Source organism: Microcebus murinus, chromosome 8 (genome assembly GCF_040939455.1).
Source record: "Microcebus murinus isolate Inina chromosome 8, M.murinus_Inina_mat1.0, whole genome shotgun sequence".
Lineage (NCBI taxonomy): Eukaryota > Metazoa > Chordata > Mammalia > Primates > Cheirogaleidae > Microcebus > Microcebus murinus.
Genome location: NC_134111.1, coordinates 72,976,277 through 72,984,382, shown reverse-complemented (window position 1 = coordinate 72,984,382; position 8,106 = coordinate 72,976,277). Strand labels below are relative to the sequence as shown.

Genomic DNA, 8,106 nt, shown 5'->3' with positions numbered 1-8,106 from the left:
AGAAATTTATTTTGATGTTATTAGCCTAAAAATTAGGTCTTACTATCTTGAAAAATGACAACTCTGAGTTACATTCCTAGTTTGTAAAGGAGGACTGATAAAAATATCCCAGTGATTGATACCCTGAAAAGTAGTCCCAACTTTTCAAAGCTTCTCACTTCTGTTGTGTCACCCATTCAAGGCTTCCTAACTAATCCCTGTACTTTGCTTCTCATTACTTTTATTGACTCCTTCAAAAATTTCTGCACCAGAGTCCTTTGCTTTTTCATCTGGGCAGCTGCTCAGTGATAAAATAAGAAGAGAAAGTATCTGTTACATGTTTAGGAGGAAGTAATCTTCACACAGTAGAAATATTTGCTCACTTTAATATACTGATTGTCTAGATCAGGGATCAGCAAACTTTTTCTGTAAAAGATCATACAGTAAATATTTCAGGTCTTGCAGGCTATATGGTCTCTGTCACAGCTACTCAACTGTGTCCCTGTGGTGTGAAAGCAGCTGTCCACAGTACATAAAGGAATGGATATAGCTATGTTCTAGTAAAATTTTATTTGCAAAATTGCAGCTGGAGAGATGTGACTGTGGGCTCTATTTTGCAGACCCTTACTCTAGTTCAAGGGTCCTCAAACTTTTTAAACAGGGGGCCAGTTCACTGTCCCTCAGACAATTGGAGAGTGTGCACTGTGGGCCTGTGACAAGTTGGATGCTAAGCAGGACAGGCAGCGGCCGCAAAAACACCCGGAGGGCAGGATAAACGTGCTAGGCGGCCCGCATGTGGCCCACATGTAGTTTGAGGACACCTGATCTAGGCAATTTATTCTTATATCAGTATTGTAGACTTACCTGATGTAGAAATATTGGGGGATGAAGAAAAGTTTTGTAATTTAATGCAGAAACAGAATTAGGCCAGAAATTAGGAATGTGTGATCATCAGCTTTCAAATCTTTATGACAAAATGATATGGGACTCAGGTGATATGAGTGAAAAGAATGATTAAGACAAATGTGCCAAAGTCTTCCTTCTGACCCACTCTTCCTGCACTCTGTCTGTACTGCAAATGCCATAGGAAGCACCTGGGAAGTCCCTGAGGCTCCATATAGGCCTGTGGGAAAGAATGGGAGATCTGACAGCTGAAATTTGTTATTGTGATATCGAATATGTTTAGATCTTTTGATTATAGGAGGACATAATTGAGGCTGTACCTATACAACTGAATTAAAATAGAATGAGGACAAATTTATTTAGTCACCATAACCAGCTAGTGTTTACTTATCTGCCCAGCATTCTTTTTACCTCCCCTCTTTCTTACCAACAGAGACCTGATTTTATTGGGGGAACCAAAGTGCCCAAACACAAAAGAATTCCATTTTCCAGAAAACTCTTTCAAACTAGAGGCGGACCATGTGAAACAGTTTTGGCCAATGAGCTATAAGCAGAAGTCTCCCAGCAGGAAAGCTATTTTTACCTTGTTAACAAGGGATAGGTTCAGCTGCCATACTCAGTGGCCCTGTGTACTTTCTCCTTCCAGCTAAGGATATAGGTACAATGCCAGAGATGGAGCAGCCATCTTGTAATCATGAAAATCAAACACCATGAAAGATGGGGCAGAAAACTAGAAGGAACCTCAATCCCTGATGATTTTCTTAATGATCATAATGCTTCCTTCTGGACTTTTTATTTATTTGAGAAACAAAACTTTATTGGTTAAGCCACTGTTAGTGGGTTTCTGTTAAATGAAGCCAAACACAACTCTAGTTGAATTAACTGACTTTGAAATTTTCAAAGCCTTGAAAATTAGTCCATCATCAGAGTTGAAATGCTATCAAGGACAAAGTATAAAATATTGGCTTTGCTTTGTGCCATATAGACACAGAGTTAAAAGCAAGGCAGTACTGAATTGGCCAAGGCTGTGGTTCAAATCCTGTTACTTTTCCTCATCTCATTAGCTGAACTTCCAGATGCCTGAGTGGCTAGTAAGAAAGGCATTTAAGATGGTGGAGTGTGGGCCAGTTAAGGAGTTTGGTTGGCTGAACATAATCCCTCTTCAGGTTCCGCACATTCACTATAAGCAGTCTCACAAAAATTTGGCAAAATAATAAAAAATCTCAGCACTTGTTGATTAGTTCATAGCCCACAAAAGTGCTCCCACATTTTTTGCTGTTATCTATGAAGTTCTTCAAGTTAACCATTTTATATAAAAGGAAAACTTTTTTTTAAGTTTTAATAATTCTTTCCTGGTTCTCTACATAGCTTTATAAATAAATTCTATTGAAACCATGTTTATGATGAGTAATTCTTTAAAAATTTTCTCTTAAAAGCCTTTGCCATTAATATTTTAGTTATTTAAAAATGCATTATGCCTTAATCCTTTGTTAAATGCACAACAGAATAAAACAGCCCATAATATTGAAGTTGGAAATTTTTTTGGAATTGGATGGTTGAGCTTACAATTGATGGTTTATTAATGTAAACTTGGTGGGGGGTAAACCAAAGAACATTTCATGTTCTTATGTTTGCAAAAGAGATCAAATTTACAAGGGCATTATTTTTTTCCTACTGAATTCCTAAATGTTACTATTAAAAGACATAGAATATGTGTAATATAAACATATGTATCCCAAGGGACAGTTCAAAAAGATTTCTAAACATGGAAAGTTTATGGAAGAATCCAAAATCAAATTAATATCCCAGAGCTTGGATACAAACTTGGATTTTGGAAATGTTTTCCCAGATTAAAAGGAGTTTTGGTGTGGGGCCCCATATGGAAAACATGCATAATTTATTTAAAAGACCAAAGCAAAAGTGAATTCACAGTTTGAAATCTGGATAATTATGCTATAATTAAAGGACTAGTTTGTTTTTGTTTTAAAATTATTGTCTTCAGAGTTTCCACCCAACCCTATTGCTATTCAGGGATTCAAAAGTTTAGTTTATAAAAAAAAAAGTTTAGGTTTTTTAATAGTCCTGAAACTTTTTATCTTCCTTTTAAATGCAACCCAATTTAGTGAACTACTTTCTACCATCTTTTCACTACTACACAACAATGGGAACTTTTCTGTCCCTTCCCTTATTATGACTCTTCACTTTAAAGATTATTTCTGAATGAGGTCACGAAGTCAATGAAATTGACTGAGTAAACTGATTTGAATGGCCACTTAAGTAAATGAATCAGTTCTATGAAACTATTTAGACTCATTCATTCAATGAACCACTCTTGTATGTTGGGTCCAATAGCTATGCATAGAGGATCCAGTCCTTGACTCCAGAAGTTTTACATGCAGTTACAGTACTATAAAGAGTTCAAAACATTTTATCAATAATGCTACACATCCTAAGAAGCACAGTAGGTCTTTAGCCAATTAAACCCCCAACTCGCCCTCTTCTCATATTTTATTAAAACACAAGCAAACAAAAATCTCAAGACTGTTATATGGAGAAATAGAAAAAATTTTTTCACAATATCTAAAAATTCTATGTAATAGATTCCAATGAATAAATATATATTTTAACTTCTTCCAAGACCATAAAGAAATGAAATATCTACATATTCAAATATAAAAACTAATTTTGAGGATAAAATACTCAAGATGCAAGAAAGTTTAGAACATATACACTTGTAGTAGCAACTAAATTTTGGTTTCCACAAAAGTCTCTCTTCTATATATATATGTACATTTTATAATTATATATGCTCAAATTATACAGTAATTCTTTATCTCTGAGACTAGCTATTCTATTAGATGCTCACTCAAGTAATTCGTACCTAGAATGGATAGTGTATATATTTATTTTTTGACATAAATTCTGCAAGATTTCTTTTTAGAGAAATAAACCAAGAATATAAAATATATTGTTCTGTGGTTACCATTCCTGAATCTATTTGCCCTAAGGCACTATAGACCAGTAACCCCTCAAATTGTTCTAATTGAGTACATGAGCACACTACATAAGCAAAAGCTCTGATGACCAAGCACAGACAAATACAATCTGGCTTGGGTGATGCAAAGGCAATATATGTAAGCAAAATGTTTGTACCTCCATAATGTTCTGAAATTTAAAAAAAGAAAAAAGAAAGAAAGAAAGTTGAGAGATATATCAAATACAACTTACAAACAGTTTTAGTCTGATACATTTAATGGTATGTATAATCATACTTGTCCTGAATCCTAGGTTGATTTAAATGAATAAGCAGTTCATGTAAGGAATGGTAATTAGTATTACTTTTAAAAAAGCCAAAAAAATCAAGTCGGTGGAATAGGGGAAGAAGGGATGGGTAAAATCACACAGATACAATGCATACTATGTGGGTTATGAGCATACTTATAACGTTGACTCCAACTGTACAAAAGCAATTTATGTGACTAAAACATTTGTACCTCCATAATATTATAAAAAGAAAAAAACCAAACGTAGCATTTTGGGCAGTCAGCTGAGAGTAGAGAGGAAGAGGGATAATTAAGTGGTGCTAGAAGTTGCCCTGAGGTTTGTATGAAGAGTTCTAGATCCCATCCTTACATGGAGTCAACATTGTCTCTTCTCTTGGCTGAGAGCATCCAGGGAGATGGTATTTCCACCATTGCTAGTTGGAAGGCCCCATTCTGTCCACCCAGCTAATTACATGGAATTTAAGTAGAGGCAGGCCCATTCTGAGACTTGACCTGTGCTGCACCCCTAAGGACTCATGCTTAGTTCACAGTGGGTGCTCAATACATTTTTGCTAAAGGTTTAATGAATGTGGTCAAAGTTGCCTCTTTTCATGGCAAAGCAGATCACACTGTGCAGCCCAGTCTCAAGTTCCAGACAGGAACATAAGGAAATAAACGGGGTGGAGCAATGAACAATCCCATCCTCAACCACAAGAGAGAGGACTGGGTGCAAAAACCTCTGCCTCCTTCTTCATTCCCATTCAAAATACCTTTGTGGGCCGGGCGCGGTGGCTCACGCCTGTAATCCTAGCTCTCTGGGAGGCCGAGGCGGGTGGATTGCTCAAGGTCAGGAGTTCAAAACCAGCCTGAGCAAGAGCGAGACCCTGTCTCTACTATAAATAGAAAGAAACTAATTGGCCAACTGATATATATATAAAAAAAATTAGCCGGGCATGGTGGCGCATGCCTGTAGTCCCAGCTACTCGGGAGGCTGAGACAGAAGGATCGCTCGAGCCCAGGAGTTTGAGGTTGCTGTGAGCTAGGCTGACGCCACGGCACTCACACTAGCCTGGGCAACAAAGCGAGACTCTGTCTCAAAAAAAAAAAAAAAAAAAAAAAAAATACCTTTGTGGCTAGTAGGCACTCAGCCTCCAGCGCCAGCTTATAGCTTCAGCCGCTGCTGCTCCAGGAAATTGAAAATGGCCCTTCAGCTATGCTAGGTCTATAATGGGAAGTGCCACAGTTCGATATTTCTGTTATGGGTGCCTTTTTACATCCGCGACCTGGACAGTTTTACTTTTCGTTTATTTCAACTTCAGTGAAGTGACTCAGCCACTTAAGAATGTGCCCATCAAGGGGTCTGGGCCCCATGGACCATTTCCCAAAAAATTCTATCCCCGGTTTACTCGTGGTCCAAATCGAGTATTAGAGCCACAGTTCAAAGGAAACAAAATTGATGATGTGATAGATGGTCATATTGAAGATCCAGAAAACGGCCATCTGAAATTCTCTTCTGAATTAGGTATGATTTTTAATGAACGCGATCAGGAGTTGAGAGACTTGGGCTATCAGAAACACGCCTTTAATATGCTTATCAGTAACCGCTTAGGCTACCATAGAGATGTGCCGGACACAAGGAATGCTGCATGTAAAGAACAGTCCTACCCGACTGACCTGCCAGTCGCTAGTGTTGTTATTTGCTTCTACAATGAAGCGTTTTCCGCCTTGCTCCGGACCGTGCACAGTGTCATCGACCACACTCCCACACATCTTCTTCATGAAATCATCCTCGTGGATGATGACAGTGACTTTGATGATTTGAAAGGAGAACTAGATGAATATGTTCATAAACACCTCCCTGGAAAAATTAAAATAATAAGAAATACAAAGCGTGAGGGGTTGATTCGAGGAAGAATGATCGGAGCAGCCCATGCGACAGGAGAAGTGCTCGTGTTCCTGGACAGCCACTGTGAAGTGGACGTGATGTGGCTGCAGACCTTGCTGGCCACCATCCACGAGGACAGGCAGGCCGTGGTGTGCCCAGTGATCGACATCATTAGTGCTGACACCCTCGCCTACAGCTCGTCCCCTGTTGTCCGTGGAGGGTTCAACTGGGGGCTGCACTTCAAATGGGACCTTGTTCCCCTTTCTGAGCTAGGAGGAGCAGAAGGAGCCACTGCCCCCATAAAGTCACCTACAATGGCTGGAGGATTGTTTGCCATGAACAGACAGTATTTCCATGACCTTGGGCAGTACGACAGTGGCATGGATATCTGGGGAGGAGAAAATTTGGAAATATCATTTCGGATCTGGATGTGTGGAGGTAAGCTCTTCATCATCCCTTGCCCCAGAGTGGGACACATTTTCCGAAAAAGATGACCATATGGATCTCCTGAAGGCCAGGACACCATGACACACAACTCTTTGAGACTGGCACACATCTGGTTGGATGAATACAAGGAGCAGTATTTTTCCTTAAGACCTGATCTCAAGACCAAAAGCTATGGAAATATCAGTGAGCGTGTTGAATTAAGGAAGAAATTGGGTTGCAAATCATTTAAATGGTATTTGGATAACATTTACCCAGAGATGCAGATATCTGGGCCCCATGCCAAACCCCAGCAACCCATTTTTATCAACAGGGGGCTGAAACGCCCCAAAGTCCTTCAACGTGGAAGGCTCTATCACCTCCAGACCAACAAGTGTTTGGTGGCCCAGGGACGTCCAAGTCAGAAGGGAAGCCTAGTAGTGCTCAAGGCCTGTGACTATGGTGACCCAAATCAGATCTGGATTTATAATGAAGAGCATGAATTGGTTTTAAATAACCTCCTGTGTCTAGATATGTCGGAAACTCGCTCGTCAGACCCACCACGACTCATGCAGTGCCACGGGTCAGGAGGATCCCAGCAGTGGACCTTTGGGAAAAATAATCGGCTATACCAGGTGTCAGTTGGACAGTGCCTGAGAGCGGTGGATCCACTGGGTCAAAAAGGCTCTGTTGCTATGGCAATCTGCGATGGCTCCTCCTCCCAGCAGTGGCATTTAGAAGGCTAAGGTGGGCGCCATGGCTGGAATGGTGGTCCACTGGGCTTTGCTTCCTCTGCAAGCCAGCTTGGGGAGGATGACCATCTCCCTGTCCTGGAGATGCCTGGGCATGTTGGCAGATCTGGGAGACCACAGGTGAAGAAGTGTGTTTCACTACGATCATGTCTGAGCTGCTAGTAAAGAATTTCTTGATTATAGAGGGAAACCAGAATATAATTTTAAAGACTTGGGTTTGTACAGAAGGACAAAACCCAGGAAATGGACATTTCTATTCAAATTTATGCCTCTTTTAAAATTTCCTTTAATGATGGAATGGTATTTATCTGATCAGGAACTTGTGATTTCTTTTCGTAGAAGACTTCATAGGAGACTTTTTTTTTTTTACTTCTATCATTTATTGAATATGTTCTAAATAGATAATTTAAAACAACTGAATTCACATTACTTTTAGCTTCAGAAAGGCATCATTTATAAGGCAATATTTAAGAGGCAGTTGACTATTATAAATTATTTTGATGAATTATGATACTATCTATATTGAAAATAAAGGATCCTCTTGATTATTTAAAAAAAAAAAAAAAAACAAAATACCTTTGTGAATATTGAAAAGGTTGTCTACCAAATTACTTTGTCCTGTAGTGCCCGAAAGACTTCTCATTCAGGGAAGAACAAACCACTTCTCTTTAAATCCTAACGAGAAAGGTAGATTTCTGGGTGGTGGGCTCAGAACTCTGAGATAGGAACCCAGGGCTAGGCTGAGGCTGCATTAAGGTCAGGTCAAGGGCCTGTCTGCCACAAAAAAAAACAACATAAGAAGAAGCCAGGAGTTGGGTGAGGGGCACAGCAAGTGAAGGTGGAGAGGGAAATGAGGAGAAAAGGGAAGAAAACAGGACAGCAAAGAGGGAAGCCTAAGACC

General features: G+C 39.6%; 1 pseudogene across 1 annotated transcript; it reads left to right on the top strand.

Annotated features, from left to right (window-relative positions):
- Positions 1–5,331: 5,331 nt before the first annotated feature.
- LOC105856901 (polypeptide N-acetylgalactosaminyltransferase 11 pseudogene) lies at positions 5,332–7,764 on the top strand (annotated as a pseudogene). Its single transcript, XR_001147393.3, has one exon. The product of XR_001147393.3 is annotated as a polypeptide N-acetylgalactosaminyltransferase 11 pseudogene (transcript).
- Positions 7,765–8,106: the final 342 nt, after the last annotated feature.